The sequence below is a fragment of the Pipistrellus kuhlii genome, unplaced genomic scaffold (assembly GCF_014108245.1).
Source record: "Pipistrellus kuhlii isolate mPipKuh1 unplaced genomic scaffold, mPipKuh1.p scaffold_m20_p_8, whole genome shotgun sequence".
Taxonomy (NCBI): domain Eukaryota; kingdom Metazoa; phylum Chordata; class Mammalia; order Chiroptera; family Vespertilionidae; genus Pipistrellus; species Pipistrellus kuhlii.
Window position 1 is genome coordinate 61586175 of NW_023425584.1, and position 15913 is coordinate 61602087.

Here is a 15913-nt window from a genome sequence, read left to right on the forward strand (position 1 = left end):
ACCGGGAAGGGACTGAGTCAACTTCCTCCTCATTGAGGCCACAAAGATGACTAGAGAAAGCTATTCCATCTGCTTGGTATCATGACTGAATTCATTCTAAGACAAACCATAGGCTCCCATAGCAGGTTCTGTATTGGAAAAGTCTGAGATGTTACCAGAGTCTAGTTATAGTTATACCTAGCCAAGTGCCAGTTATAGTTAACATTGTCCTGATATTTCATAGGCTGTGCTCTCATAAAAACATCTGAGAATTAATTATTGTTCCCTATTTTTCCTAATGCTTTTCTCAATAGAAAAAAACAAAAACAAAACTTGCCATGTGGCTTTTTCTATATCATATATTTTCCATTACAACAATTACCCTTTGAGCACCCGCTATGTACCAGATAACGTGCTAGGTGCCAGAGAGCTACAGGTGCAGAGAAATGATCCCTGACCTTAAGGAGTTTATAAACAGACAAATAAACAGAACACAAATGCGCTCCATAATCTCCCAAGTCTGGCTTCTTTCACACAACAACATGCTCCCTCCCCATCCACCCATCCCCAACCCAGGTTTATCCATACTGCTCCATGAATCAGTGATTCTTTTTAACTGCTGTGTAATATTTCATTGTGTGGATATACCATAGTTTATCCACCCTACTGTTGATTTATTTTAGGTTCCCCTTCCCTCCCCTCCTTTCTTCTCTCCTTCCCTTTTCTTTCTTTTCTCCCCTCCCCCTCCCTCTTTCTTTCCTCCCTCCCTCCCTCCCTCCCTCCCTCCCTCCCTCCCTCCCTCCCTCCCTCCCTTCTTATAGATTTTGGTCATTAACTGCAATGCTGCCATGAATCCTCTTGTACATGTCTTTTTGGTGGATATTGAGTAATATGTTCAGAAGTGGAACTGCTGAGCCATAGGGTTGGCATTTTTAGAAAAACAGTTTATGTGCACAAACATGTGTATGCAGATGGATACACAGTCTGATGCAACCAGCAAATTGCAGGCAGAAGACCACAGTTCTAGGCCCAGCCATTAACTTTGTGACTGCTCTTGCTGGCAGCTTCCTCATCTATGAACTAAGGAAGTTGGAGCCAGTGATCTTTTGTCTCTTTTCGCTCCTCACACTGATAGTGAGCTCACTTTAAACAGCGATCACTTTCCCATTTCATCCCTCTAAATTTCTATTCCTCTAAATCGCCTAGTATAGTTTTCCTGCATTTCCCTTTCACACATGGATGTTAATATTTGTTAGCAGAATGTTGTCGTATTTTAAAATTACTTTAGAGTTCTTCTAAAGCAGCAGAGGTTAGTATTAAGGATAGTATTTGCTGCCTTACAAGTCGCAAAGAACATCATAAAGTGAGGTCTATTTGGTAGAGGCATTAAGTAAATCAGGCGGAAACCTAAAGAGGCTTTTGTTGTAAGTTTGACTTAACCTGGAGTAACAACAGGAAAGCAAGGACCTCACAGGTTTTAATAGGATTTTGTTAAAGTTCATTTGTGAATGTTTGAGCTCAGTAGCCTAGCCTTCCCATGACATTTATCTAGCCGTGACCTTTAGTTTAGGAGTGCACTCATCACCTGCAGAATAAATGTATATACTAACATACCTTCTTCCAAACACCTGGTAAGGAATATCTGATAAGACTTAGATTGGATACAAGGTAAAATTCAGCATACAGGTGTGAAAACTATGGTCTAGCTGGATGTGTTGATCTTAGCACTTGGCAAACCTTAAAATTTAGAAAGAATTCATCTCTGAGATTATCAAAAGTATCCATGAACATGAAAAAGAAAATATTGACAAAATAATGACAACCACAAGGCAGCTTAAGAAATACCAAGATAATTTTTGTGTATGTGGCTGTCCTCTTCGCTAAAGAGAATATGGCCTTTTTTTTTAACAACTGGGACTTACATTTTTTAAAAGGGGAACAAAAATTTTAATGCAAACTAACTTGAATATTGACTATTTTATAGGACGCTATAGAGATGAACCAGGCTTTAGTTTTTGAACACTAGAGAATACAAAGACACTAGAGTTCCCAGAACCTAACAGTTTTTCAATAAAAGGCAAATAAGGATTTGAAAAAATCATATTATAAATGTAATATACTATAAATGTAACATATTTCCTACATGGATGCTGTTAAATATCCATCTACTCCACTAATCTTAACAAAATTACTATCCTCGCCTCTAACAGAATCTCCTGAGCACCTTTTCACATCAACAGACACAGGTTGACAGTCTGCTGTCCCGCAGTGCACACATGTCATCATGTAATACAGCCTGGCAAGTCTGGGCAAGCAGATCTTCAGGGAAAACTTCCAAATTGAGATGCCATAATGAAAAAAGATGGATAAATTTGGCTTATAATATAAAAGTGTATGTATAGCCAACACACATTTTTATTTGAAATTGTTATATTGAAGTGTAGACGTAGGACTTTTTTTTTTTTTGAAGGATACTGTCATATTGAACTAAAAAAAAAAGGTCAATTTTCATCACCTCCCCAAAGTGTGTAAAAAGGCCTGTTTCCTTTATTGTTAATGGTATTAAGTGTTATCATTAATTTTAAAACTTCTATTAGTTGAAGAGGAAGAAAACTGTTTTCATTTGTATTTCTCCATTTATTAATGAGATTGTCTATTTTTCCCCCCCTAGGATTTGCTTATTCTCATACTTTATCCATATTTCTATTAGATTATTGATATTTTCTTATACATTTATATGTGTTCTTTAGGTATTACATAAATCATTCTCTAACACAATATGAATGCATATATATATTTATATGTGTGCTAAAGGCCCAGTGCACGAATTCATGCACAGGTGGGGTCCGGCCAGCCAGCACTGATGGGGGACTGATTGGGGCCAGCCCGGCATGGGGGAAGGGCTGTGGGCAGTTGGCCGCCTGGCCGACTGGGGTGGGGTGAGATGGGCCAATCGGGGGGTGGGATGGCCGGGGGTGGGAGTGGGGAAGGGGCTGCTGGAGGTTGGTCGATTGCAGTGGGCATCATAGCAATTGGTTGTTCCAGTCATTCTGCTCATTCTGGCATTCCAAATGCTGGCTTTTTATATATATAAAAATCTATCCATCAAAGTAAAAATACTGTTTCAATTTGTTTTTAAATTTGATATATATTGGCTGTACATACATTTTTATATTCTGAGCCAAATTTATCAATCTTTTTTCCAATATGGCATCTCAATTTAACATTATGCTTTGAAAATCTTATGCCATAATTATTTTTAAAAAGAAAATTTTTTTTTTCCCTAGTATTTTCCTTTCCTTCTTTCTTTGCTTTCTTTTTACATCTCAATATTTGACCCTGTGAAGCATTGGTTTTGTGTCAAGAATCAGGTGGGGCTAGCATTTTTGCTTTCCCACATGGCTCAGTGGCGGTACCATCACCACTTAGCTAACGGTCCATCTCACCCAAATTCAACCTTCATAAAGCCATGATTAAATGTTGTAGTCTAAAATTATATGCTTGAATTTTATATTATGTTATAAACCAATGTTACCACAGTAAATTTAACTTAAAAAAGAAAAGAGAGCCTGGCCAGTGAGGCTCAGTGGTTGAGTGTTGACCTGTGAACCAGAAGGTCACAGTTTCGATTCCCGGTCAGGGCACATAACCAGGTTCTGGGCTCAATCCCCAGTGGGGAGCATGCAGCCAATCAATGATTCCCTCTCATCATTAATGTTTCTATCTCTCCTCTCCTGTCCTCTCTAAAATCAATAAAAAAAAATATTTTTGAGAGAGAGAGAGAGAGAGAGAGAAAGAGAGAGAGAGAGAGAGAGAGAGAGAGAGAGAGAGAGAGAAAGAGAGAAGTGGAGCACTTCAGCATTCTGCTGCACGGCCAGGTCCAGCGTGCCCTCCCCAGAACAGACACTGGAAAGAACTGTGGGACAGAAATCCATGCACTGACCTCCTCCTAAAAGACATGAGAATACTTTCCCTCACATTACAACCCTTTGCAAAATGTTTTTTAGATAATGGCAATGGGGAATTTGTATTTCCTTTAGTCAAAGCTGCACCTAAGGTGGCCAGACACAGAGGGTCACTAAGCACAACGATTAGCTGAACACAAAGGGGCCACATGCTAAACCGGACAAGCTCAGGGAGGCCTCCACAGAAGGCCCTACACACAAGAGACTAAAAATAACCACCTAGGAGGAAAATTCCCCAAAGCAGGGCATGGTGGGTAGTCACAACCTAGGCCTGTAGCTTCCTTGACAAAGGTCAAGCTTTACCCTAAGTGAGTCTGTCTATTGTCTTTCTGCATTTACAATAACACACCCTTGGAGTGTCAGAGCAATCCCTTTTCTGGACCCTTCAGGGTGCAACTTCACATGACAGCAGGAGAACACAGCCCCTCATTATGATCCCGTTCCCTGAGAACCATCTCCACAGCGCTGTAAATGTTAATTATTAACTGTCCTGTACCCACAAATGTGAAAGAAGCATGTGTCTCCCACTTTACTCGTTACTCTTTATCTAGTCCCAGAGACTTCCCTGCTTTGCTTTCTCCTACTCCCTAGTCCCGTGATTGGCAAACTGCAGCTCTTGAGCTACATGGGGCTCTTTGGCCCCTTGAATGTGGCTCTTCCACAAAATACCATGGCCTGGGTGAGTCTATTTTGAAGAAGTGGCGTTACAAGAAGATTAAGTTTTTAAAAATTGGCTCTCAGAAGAAACTTCAATCGTTGTACTGTTGATATTTGGCTCTGTTGACTAATGAGTTTGCAGACCATTGCCCTAGTCTATCACCAGTGAATTTCATGCAACCCCCCATCCCCCCACATTTCCTCCTTTGATTCTAATGTATAATATAAGCTACAAAACCACCACTCTCCAGAGCACTTTCTCAATCCACTGAAATATTGCTTCCCTGCAACTGTCAGTTTGGCTCAAATAAACGTATGGAAGACTTTCTACAGGTCCAGGCCTTTCTTACACCAACAAAAGGATGACTGAAACGACTCCCTTGACTTCCTAGGGCCCACATTTCTGAAGCCTCCTGAGCCTTGAAGCATCTCACTGGCAACAGCAGTGAGAGTCACCCCTTTGGCAGGAGGGCAGTGAGGAGCACAGACCCCAAATGCACCCCACAGGACATCCTGCCCTGGGAAAGGATTTTCAAAGGAACCTTCTTTCTACACTGCAAGGTAAGAGAGAGGAAACATCGCCTCGGTGAGCCCTGGGCTGTGAAAAATAAATAAATAAACCAGAATGTGCTTTTCTCCCCCCACGTTTCTGACTTTGAGATGTAAGGGACAATGGGAGGGTGTGTTTCATGGACAGCCTAAAAAGAATGTTAGCTTAGAGAGCTGAATAAAGAACCACCATAGGAAAGCCACTGGAAAAGCTTGGGATTGGAGTCAGGTCTCGGCCCTCATGGGCTGAGGAATTTTGGGTGAACCATTTAAATTTGGTGGCTTCAGTTTTCTCAGCTGCATACATGGGGAAGGTGGGATCAGTTCTGCATATTCCAGGCAGAAACGAGAACAGGTTAAAGGGCTAGACCAGTGGTCCACAAACTTCATTAGTCAACAGAGCCAAATAGCAACAGTACAACGATTGAAATTTCTTTGAGAGCCAAAAAAACTTCTTCTAACGCCACTTCTTCAAAATAGACTCACCCACGCCGTGGTATTTTGTGGAAGAGCCACACTCAAGGGGCCAAAGAGCCGCATGAGGCTCGGGAACCACAGTTTGCCGACCACAGGGCTAGGTGAATGGAAGCTGTTCTCACTACTCACTGAGGGGTGCCAGCCAGCCCTTCCTTTGCTCTGTTGCCTTGGGTAAGTCACATAATCTCATGTGTGTGTCTCGCTTTTATATGTAACATGGAGTTGGACTTAATCTGTCAAGTGTTATGCCTCTGTAAAATACAAATAACTCTTCTCAACCCCAAACAAAATTATTCTGAATCAAACCCAATGGAGCCTTTTACTCAATTCAAATGTTGAATGACTATTGTAAGCTCGCCATACTAATGGGTGGGGGGAAAGGGAGAAACAGAGAAACAGCCCCCTGAGAAAAAGAGCACCCCGGACACAGCACTATGGATTTCTAACATTGAGGGAAGGAGGTGCGAATTCACGTGCCAGCAGAGCTTGAGCAGAGGAGGTCAATGACTGAAGAAGGCAAGATAGAGACTAATAGGGAGCGGTGGCCATGGACACCAGGGTGAACCCAGGGGTGTCTGCCCTCTCTCAGGGGCATACCAGTATCCATAGGCATGTGACTCATATTATACTTCAACTGGACAGCTGCTTGCCAGTATCCACTGATTTTTATTTGTTTTTAAAAGGAACGTGGGAATTCAGACCTATATAAAATCTGATTTTTTTCTATCTTTACAACTAATTAAAACAAAACCACTCTGCAAACCAAACACAAAAGTCATGTGGTGTCATTCCAGTTAGTGTTCTCTGACTTAGGGAGAACAATGTAGGTCAGATAGCAGGGACAGGAGGAAGCGCAAAATGCACAGAATTCTCAGGCCATGGAAAGACGCTGCAAAGTTTTCCTGACCAACCATCCAGCCAATGCCCCAGAAATAAAAAAAAAAAGACAGAGTTTTAGGGAGACTAAGAATGGTAGTTACAATGGTTTAATTTTGCAAGGAAGGAGGGAAGGGAGAGAAGGAGGGAGGGAGGGAAAAAGAGAAAGAGGTAGATGTCACTGAAGGATAAAAGAACAAAAGAAGAACTTAAAAAAAAAAAAAGAAAGAAAAAAAGAAAAGAAAAAAAGAAAAAAAAAAGAAAGGCATTGAGGTGGCAAGCAGGAGGGCACTTTCATGGGATTGAGGGGCCAAAGGCTTGATTGCAGGGAGTAAGAAAGCAGAGGCAGTGAGCGGATGTAAGTGCTTCTTGTGAAGATTTTGGCAGAGAAAGGAAAGAGGTAGTTTCATAACTGGAGGGGAATGCAGTCGAAGAATATTATATATGTGATGTGACCAAGCTGCTGCTGCTGCTGAAAAGCTCAGGAGGAAGGAGGAGGCAACTGCAAAGGAAAAGAAACACTCCATACACCAAGAGGCGAGGGAGGCTGGGAACAGGGAATAGGCAGAAAACGTGTCAAGGAAGAGGAGAACTCCCCGCCGAAAGATGAGGTTAAAGAGGCAGTAATACTTAGCAATACTTAATAAATAAGTAATGCTACTTCTGAAGCAACAGATAGATCTACAAGCTAATTATATTGCCGAGGAGACAGACTGATGAATAATTTAAAAATCTGACTCAGTTCAGCTCAGTGCTCACTGGATGTGACAACACACCCAGCACCTGTATGCTTTTTCCTGTTTGGTATTTGTTCATCCAATGCACAGCATAAATAAGAAATGTCTGTAAGCCAAAAAGATACATCCCATGGACACAATTCATTGTCAGGGGCCTCACTACCAGGTGTAGGAATACTGCAGAAGAAATACACAGATATCCCAGGAGGTTAAGAATATGGAATCGTAATTAAATTCTAAGGAACACTTTTGCCAATATGAAATGACCCACGGACAGAAATTCCACAGTGATGTGTAAATGGTTAATAAATCAGTGAATGAATCGTCCCCCAGCACTGATACACACACACACACACACACACACACACACACAGGCGAGATGTAGAGAACATGGAGGAAGGGGGTTCACCAAGAAGGAATTTGGCACAGAAAGAGAATGCTTTGAGTAATGATCATGACTTCATACTTTTGTTTTAAATCTTCCTTCTTCTCAGCACATAGACAAATTTTTGCTCCATACAAACGGAAACCTAATAGGTACACGGCCACAAGTCTCTATAATTGAAGGCAATGCCGTTTTATAACACTTAGGAAAGTTTTTCCTGAAACACATTCTATTTCATTACTGGGAAACTTGTTCCCCCTCCTTATAACAAAGAGCTAATATGCGAATGGCCATCACGTTCTCACACCCTCACGCCAAAGCCGGGGAACTGAAGCCGCGCCCGCTGCCCCGGTGCTGGGGCTGGGGGACCTAAGGCCATACCTCCCACCACAACGCCAGGGGACCTGAGGCTGCACCCCCCGCCTGGTGGGGCTTGACAGGGGACCTGAGGCTGTGCCCCTCACCCTTTGGGGCTTGACGGGGGTGGGGCCGGCTTGGTCTGGGTCTCGAGAGATTATGAGGCACGTGGGTGGGCGAGGACTTGATTGTGTGTCCCACAATCTGCCCGACTCGAGGGAGATTTTCATATACATTTTACTAATCTTCTTTCATCTCTGACACTATTATAGAGAAAGTTCATATAGCAGTATTAAAATATTTCCTCTAATTAATTCCCTTTTAATGTGCATGAATTTCGTGCACCGGGCCACTAGTTGGTTTAATAATCAAGACCCTTGGTCTGTTCATGTTATTATATGTCACGTGCACACAAAAGTGTAGGACAGCACAGTTTTGCCATTCGGTCTTCTTCACAAGGTACAGACATGGTTGAACACTTGGTTAATCCCAGTGAACCTCCTCTGTTTCTTAAAACCTTAATTACTAACAAAACTGAGGATGTACTAGTATATAGCAACATAATAACATTTTAAAATAAATAATAAAATTTAAAATACCTTAAAATATTAAGGTTTTAAATGAGTGATTTTCCTCTTTGAAAAAAAGCCTCAGATATTTGAAAGTGTTGAGTAATGAATCATTTGTGAAAATTAACTTTTTTTTGGGGGGGGGGTGGTTCCCTGGGTGTGCATGAAACAAAACAAACCTTTTATGCATTATAACTTGAAAATCTTCATTATTCTTGATGAAAAATCAAAATGTGCTCCACACTTCTTAGGGAGTCTTTATAAAAATAGGGATCCTGTCCCAACATTCGAAAGACTAAGATGCATCTGCTCTGAGGCTGGTGCAGGAGCTCAGGGCAATGATGGACAGACACCATGATTCACTTCTCAATTACTGGGTGTGGACTCCCAAACAAGTCACTTAACTTGTTTAAATAATGGGGGGGCGAAGGGGGGGGTGGAGGAAGATTAACCATATTATGGTTTAGCTACTAGAATGCTTATTACACGGTCATAACAACTGATGGTTAGCAGTACTATAATAATGTACAGAAAGGCAAGACCATGTGTCTCATGTCATTAAAGCACAAAGAAAAAGAATGAAAGGCTGTTTCAGAAAATTATATGTGATGGGACTAAAGGTTATTTACTTTCCAACTTTTCTGGAATGTGGTTATATGACAGAAATGAATGACTTGAAATATTGTTATGTAAGATTCGGCTTTCAAGGAACACAGGAAAACATCAAAACATCTCCACACAGAACGATATCCTTGGCATGTGCCACGTGTGTAAGAATGGTACAAACTGAGCATTCTGTGGGCGCGCGCAGCCAGCGGACAGTTGTTCTGTTTATGCATGTGAGAACGAGGGAGGAGAGGCTTCTTACGTCCGTAGAGTCTTCATGGGAAGCTGGAAGAAACGTTGAGCTTTCCACTGATACAGGTACAGAGCAATACCCCAGATGAGCTGTACAGGCAGCCGTTCCAAGGTATCTATTTTCCACGCATGATCAGAAGACCAACTTAGCTGGGGCTCTTGGCATGCGGAGGGGGAAATGGCCAGGCTAAAGAATTTGAGGACTCCTTGGGGAGTCCTTGAGGACATTAGACACCATTTGGTCATTATCCTCGGCCCTCTGATTAAGGCTCTACAGGAGACCTGCGTTTTTATGTTCTCTAAAAGCTACCCAGAGGACCGGAGACGGTCCATTCGTGCGGGGGAGAACTCAATAAACATGAACTGGTCTTTAGATCTCAGCTCCCTGAAGTTTTCCCAATGGAAAACAAAAGGCAACTCTAACGTTAGGAAGAGGCTGCTGAAGAACAGCTAGAGCATGAACTGCCCTAAATAAAGTTCCTTACCTAATTTAAAGGACTCCTTTTCAGCCAGAGCCTAGTCCGGTTGCCTCTAGCTATATAGATTAGGGAGTTGTTCTTGGGAGTCCAGAGACCTGCCTGTGCCCTTAGAAATTCAGGAGCCAGTGCTCATTTTCCTTCTGCCGCTGTGGCAGAATGGAAGGCAACAATGGCTTGTATCAAGCTGTTAACATTCAGAAGACATGAAAACCTGCACCCTGGGACAGAGCCCACAGCACTGAAAAAAATAAAAAGTACAAATGCTGCTCCCAAGTATTCAGAGAATCAGAATGAAAGACGAACATCTGGTGCTAAGCAACAGAATAATTCTCCCTTACTGAGTTCTTAACAATCTCTCTAACTCTCGCTTATAAAAACTAATTTACTTCAGAATTGAAGGAGAAAGTTAGAGTGACAAGCAACACAGTAATTCTGCCTTTCCAACAATTTCTCTAAATTGCTTTTATAAAAATTAATTTGCCTCCGAAATAAAGGGGGGGATCTGGATGCTGAGTCATATAGTAATTCTGTCTTCCCAACTGCCCCCCCCCCACTGATCTGTTAATAAGAATGATTTCAATCAATTGAGCATTCACTATTCTTTTTGTTGTAACTCTATGTTTAACCTTTTAAAGAACTGCCAAATCATCTTCCAAAGTGACTACACTATTTCACAGCTCCACCAGCAACGGATGAGGTGAACATGTAGCTTTTTAATGTTAAAGGAAAAAAAGAATACATACAAAAATACAAATGACAGAATCTTTTTATATTGTTCTGTCAATTCTGATCATGAAATCAAAGACTGATTTGAGTCTTCTGCTCTCATTATTTTCTAGAGCAAAGGCTTTAGGTTAAGAAATAAAGATAACCTTGGCAACTTCACACTAGGTGCCCAAACCTCCGTTCTTCTTCCTTGGAACACAGATGCTACTTACCAGGTCCCTAACTCCTTAGGAGAGGAAGTTGCAGTCTGACCCTTAGGGCCCACACAGAGGATTTTCCCTTAAGACAGATAATACTCATTCTATCCTCGCCATGGCACAGTCCTCTGAGATTTGCTTTTGGGTTGGTTCCATAAGTTGAAAACAACAAACAATTTGTCTAATTGTACACATTAAATATAGGCAGTTTATTCTATGTCATTTATAACTTAATAACGTTTTTGTTGTTTGTTTGTTTGTTTGTTTTTGTGTGTGTGTGTGTGTGTGTGTGTGTGTGTTTGTGTGTTTAATGAGGCTCTCTGACAATAAGGAAAAACCAAAGGAATAATCTCAAGCAGGTGGCAATTCATCTCAGAAAGTATTAGGGAATCTTCTCTATAATAATAAGAGCGTAATATGCCAATTAGACCAGACGTCCTTCTGAACGAAGCAGGGGCTACAAGAGAAGCCCGGGTCCCAAGTGCCAGAGGGAAGCTGGTGCCAGCAGCTGGGGAAAGGAAGGCCTACTCTTACATGAATTTCATTCATCGGGCCTCTAGTATTAGAGATAAAAGATAGTGTCTCCATGATCTAATCTCCAGAGTATCCAAAATAATTCAACATTATCTTAGTCTGGAAAAATTCTAAATTTGGTATAACCAAACACTCACCCAGCTTCATTTTAAAAAGATCCCAGTAAAGTTACACAAAATACCTTCCAAATACAGCAGGAAGATAAACCAACGATAACATATATGCTTAGATGGTAATGCCGAAGAAAAAGAAATTAAAGTTGGCAACATCGAAAAACCAGTTCATTCTTGGTTTTGGTCCAAAAGGTTCTTAAGCTGCTCTTTCATTCATTCAACCAATACTTTCTGAGAGCCCTCTAGGGGCAGGTGCTGTACCAGAACCTCAGGAGACCAAGGTAAATCAGAAAGACAAGATGCCGCCTCAGGACTTCACATGCTAATGGCGGCCTGGAACACTGGGAGACAGTAACCACATTAACAAATAACTTAAGAGTTACAGAGAGCCCTAACTGGTTTGGCTCAGTGGATAGAGCATTGGCCTGCAGACTGAAGGGTCCCAGGTTCGATTCTGATCAAGGGCATGTACCTTGGTTTCAGGCACATCCCCAGTAGGGAGCAAGCAGGAGGCAGCTGATCAATCTTTCTATCTCATTGATGTTTCTAACTCTCTATCCCTCTCCCTTCCTCTCTGTGAAAAATCAATAAAATATTTTTAAAAGGAGTTACAGAGAATAAAAAGTGATATGAAGGAGGAACCCTAACACTGATGGTCACTGTAGTTATCACATACTCAGCTCGTACCAGGTGCCAGGCACTGTGTATAAAAATCATTGGAATTAGATCACTCTAAGAAGGGGTTCTATTACTTTATAAATGAGGAGAGCAGGCCCAAATACCCTCAGACAATCAGTGGCAGAGCCAAGACTTGAATCTCAGCCACCTGGGCTCAGAGTCCAAGTCGGGTCCCCTCCCTTGGATCCCCCTGTCACCTCCCCCACCCCCAATGATCACACCACCTTGTGTGTAAAGTACGGCAAACGGAAGAGGAAGAATGACTTTAGATAAGGTGGGGGGAAGCCTGTCAGAAGTGACAGGTTAGCAGAGACCTAAAGAACAAGGCAGGGAGCCCGTCTTTCTGGCTGTCAATAAAGACTAAGAGGACTTGACTGTTAGGCCACGCCTACTTTATGCCTTATGCACATAAGGAATGCTTATTTTTATGTTACATCTACAGGAGAGGAGCAAGTTGCTAATGTTTTTAAGACTGGGTAAGTGGTATCTTAAACAAATGACTGGGAATCAAAGTAAAATGATAAATTTAATGAAAATGTATGTTCGTCATAAGCCTACAATATACAAAGGTGTTTGAAAAACCATCCATAATCCGGTGTTTAGCACTTACTTCGTTCAAACCTTCTGCTTGCTAAGAATCATGTCATCCTTGCCCAAATGACGGCTAGACTTGCATGAGTCAGCTCCGAATTAATGAGGGTGCTAAAATCTTTCCATTCTAGGTGGTAGAACACTGATATTTTTGAACAAAGAAAGAAGCAAGATACTACATCCTTTTTTTTAACTGTACTCAGTTCTTGACAAATATACTTTTTTATACATATCCTGCCAGCGTGTTTTCAAGAATTCCTGTGCTTCCCCAAAGAAGTCTTACTCCTCACCATTTCCAACCGGCTCAAATCCAGGAAGCTCCGGTCTAAACAGACTGGAATCCACAACCTCTTGGACTTCGGTGGAGAGGGGTCTGAGGCAAGCATTCCCAGGAGGAAAGAGAAGATGTGAAAACAGCAAGAGAACACTATCTGAAGAATTTAAACAAAGGCTCCCAGGGACAGAAGGCAAAGCCATTTATACAGCCATTCTTGCCCCTACCCAGTGCCCCCAACCAAGTTCCTCTTGAAGAATTCTGTATTTTAATCACAGGCCATCTGTTTGCAACTCACTCGATCACTACCGCCATTTTATTACCTTCCCTAACACAGGTAGAGACCACAGTCCACAGTTACAGAAAGTTGAGGGAGGAGAAAAAAGTCAATTGAAGATAAGAAGGGAGGGCCAGCTAGTCCAGGAGTGTTTCCCACTATCTCTGTTCTCCCACCCAATTCTCCCTTTACCTATCTCTAACACTCGGCTCCTTTCAAATTACCTCACCCCTTAATCCCATAGCTGAACCTCTGACCCCAGAGAATCCACTCCAGGTCCGGAATCATAACCCCCAGGCCCATCCTGTTTAGTTTCTGACACATGCAAGTTCCTTGGGCCTTCCCATTACCAAAGCCAACGGAGGAATTGGGGTGGTGGGGGAGGTTCCAGCTTCTGCTGGCAAGCCTGTAGCAAATGAAGACATTCCTCTGGAAACTTGGAATTCAATTCCAAACTCATTTCCCTCATTATACATGGTGGTGAGTCTTTTATTTGATCATGACTGCACTCTGGCATCCTCTGAGTCACAGTCTGATCTGAGCTTCAAACCACTGTGCATAAGACACAGCAGTGCTAGACCTATGAGATATATTATCTCATTTGATCTTCTCAAAACATCTGGTTGGGGTGGGGGTGGGGGGTCAGTTTTTGGCAGCACCGTGAAAAAAGCAAAAGTAACAATATTGATGGAGACTTAAATATATGTTTACAAGATCTAAAGAAAATAATTCACAAATGAATTTTTCTAACACAGCCTGTTTTTATACTGGGGTTGGTCTGAGCCCTGAAGTGGTTTATGGAGCAAAAGGAAAAGCATTCTTCAGAGGAAAAAAAAAAAGCCCCAAGTTTGACTCCTAGAGTTGGCTTTGCTCTGAGACTGCCTCGTAAGACCGTCTCAACTTTACTCAAATGGCTGAATTTCAGTAGGTTGCTATTGAAATGTATTAGCAAAACGGCTAAGCCAGCTGTCACTCATCCCCACAGGCTTTCCTCCCCACCAGAAACTTCCATCTGATGGCCTAACATCAAAGAAATAGCCAGAGTCTCCGAGAGATGGATGATTTATTTACCTGGTCTCAATGGGCAAAGTTCTGGTTCAAATGAGGAAAATGCTCATTTGAAAGAAAAGAGGCAAGGAGAAAAGAATGAAAATCCCTTCCACTCGGGCAGCAGTTTCTCTTTCCAACTTAAGACAGAGTAAAGAATCCAATGACTTGAATGACTCTGGACTTCTCCTGGGTGGGTCTTTATGCCTCTCTGAGCAATTCTACACCCGCCCAATAACAAAAGCAGAGCCATCCTTTTTCCTGCCTCACACACCAAGTTCTGGCATGCAATATTGATAATACCTAACAAGTAAAGACAGGCTTTCCTTGCAAAGCTTGTGCTTACCCATGCTCTGCAGTGTAACTAGTCGAATTCTTGGAAATTGTGGTCATTTTCTATGACCCAGAATCAGACTACATAAATAATATACAGGAAGGGATGACTGAGAGTTAAGATTTGTTTTTGGTGTTTACTTCCAAAGGAGGAAAACATATTTCAATAAACAAGACTATCTGAAGGGTATGGAACAAGTTCAAGGCTCATAGATGGTCTGAATTACTTTTCCAACTGATTTTGCATGGGAACTTTGGCAATATCACACTATCCAGGGGGGGAGGGGAACCGAGTGTCATTTTAGCTTTGAGAATCATGCCAAAACAAATGCCTCAGATAAAAAGATGGGAAAATAAGTGATAGTGGTTTTTCTTTTTCATGTGCTTTGATGTCTTAAATAACAGAATCGCATTCAGTTCCTCAATCAGTGCTCTTACTTTTTGGCTTTTGCAAACACTGTATGAATGTTCTTCCTGCCATAAAAATTCATCCTTTCCATTTCTCTTGGTTATCCATCACACAGACACCCACTAAGAACTCACTCTTCCAGAAACCTTCTGTGACCTCAGCTAACTTTGTATCATTGTTTGGGCTGTATTTCATTCTTTGAGACTGCCTTCAATTTTGTTTTCAGCAACAACAACAAAATTATTTCGCCGAAAGGATATGCAAGTGTATATCATGGAATGAAGGCATACGGTAACTTGCAACTTCCTGGTTCTTCTTTTTTTATTTATTTTTTAATATATTTTATTGACTTTTTCAGAGAGGAAGGGAGAGAGAGAGCTAGAAAAGTCAATGAGAGAGAAACATCGACCAGCTGCCTTTTGCACGCCCCCTACCGGGGATGTGCCCGCAACCAAGGTACATGCCCTTGACCGGAATCGAACCCGGGACCTTTCAGTCTGCAGACGCTCTACCACTGAGCCAAACCGGTTTCGGCCCTGGTTCATTTTTAATCCGTGTTATTCCTTAAAATAATGGTAACCATGCTATTTTAGACATATTCTCTAAAAAAAAAACTTCACTTCAGATTGGCCACAATCTTTCTGAACAAAGCTGATTAAAAACGGGGACAGAGACTAGTTTTTGTTTCCCCCCAACCAAAGTTTTACTGATATATAATTGTCATACAACACTGTATTTTTTAAGGTACGCAACACAACGATTTAATTCATGTCTATATTGCAAAACAATTATTAGGACTTCTTAATACTCCAATGGCTTGATTAAGATAAGGTTTGCTAAGCTAAA

General features: G+C 41.7%; 1 protein-coding gene across 5 annotated transcripts in view; it reads right to left on the reverse strand.

Moving 5' to 3' along the window:
- Nucleotides 1-15913, reverse strand: part of SH3RF1 (SH3 domain containing ring finger 1) — a 162870-nt gene that overhangs the window by 43534 nt on the left and 103423 nt on the right. The gene's annotated exons all lie outside the window — the stretch shown is intronic.